The sequence below is a fragment of the Eurypyga helias genome, unplaced genomic scaffold (assembly GCF_000690775.1).
Source record: "Eurypyga helias isolate BGI_N326 unplaced genomic scaffold, ASM69077v1 scaffold46064, whole genome shotgun sequence".
Classification (NCBI taxonomy): Eukaryota; Metazoa; Chordata; class Aves; order Eurypygiformes; family Eurypygidae; genus Eurypyga; species Eurypyga helias.
Window position 1 is genome coordinate 4,910 of NW_010247973.1, and position 235 is coordinate 5,144.

General features: G+C 44.3%; 1 protein-coding gene across 1 annotated transcript in view; it reads left to right on the top strand.

Annotated features, from left to right (window-relative positions):
• Nucleotides 1-235, top strand: part of LOC104509056 (remodeling and spacing factor 1-like) — a gene marked incomplete at both ends in the record, with an annotated part of 4,969 nt that overhangs the window by 1,025 nt on the left and 3,709 nt on the right. The gene's annotated exons all lie outside the window — the stretch shown is intronic.

Genomic DNA, 235 nt, shown 5'->3' on the forward strand with positions numbered 1-235 from the left:
CTGTAAATTACCCGCAATGATGCTTTAAAGTAATCATCACAGAATCACGGAATGGTTTGGGTTGGAAAGGATTCCTTGACATGTGACTAGTCCTGTTCTCCCTTCTTACAAAGTCAGGTCTTCCCACAGCTCCCTTGTTATCGTATCAGTTTTTCATAGAATCACAGAATGGTTTGGGTTGGAAGGGACCTTAAATATCATCTAGTTCCAACCCCCCTGCCATGGGCAGGGACAC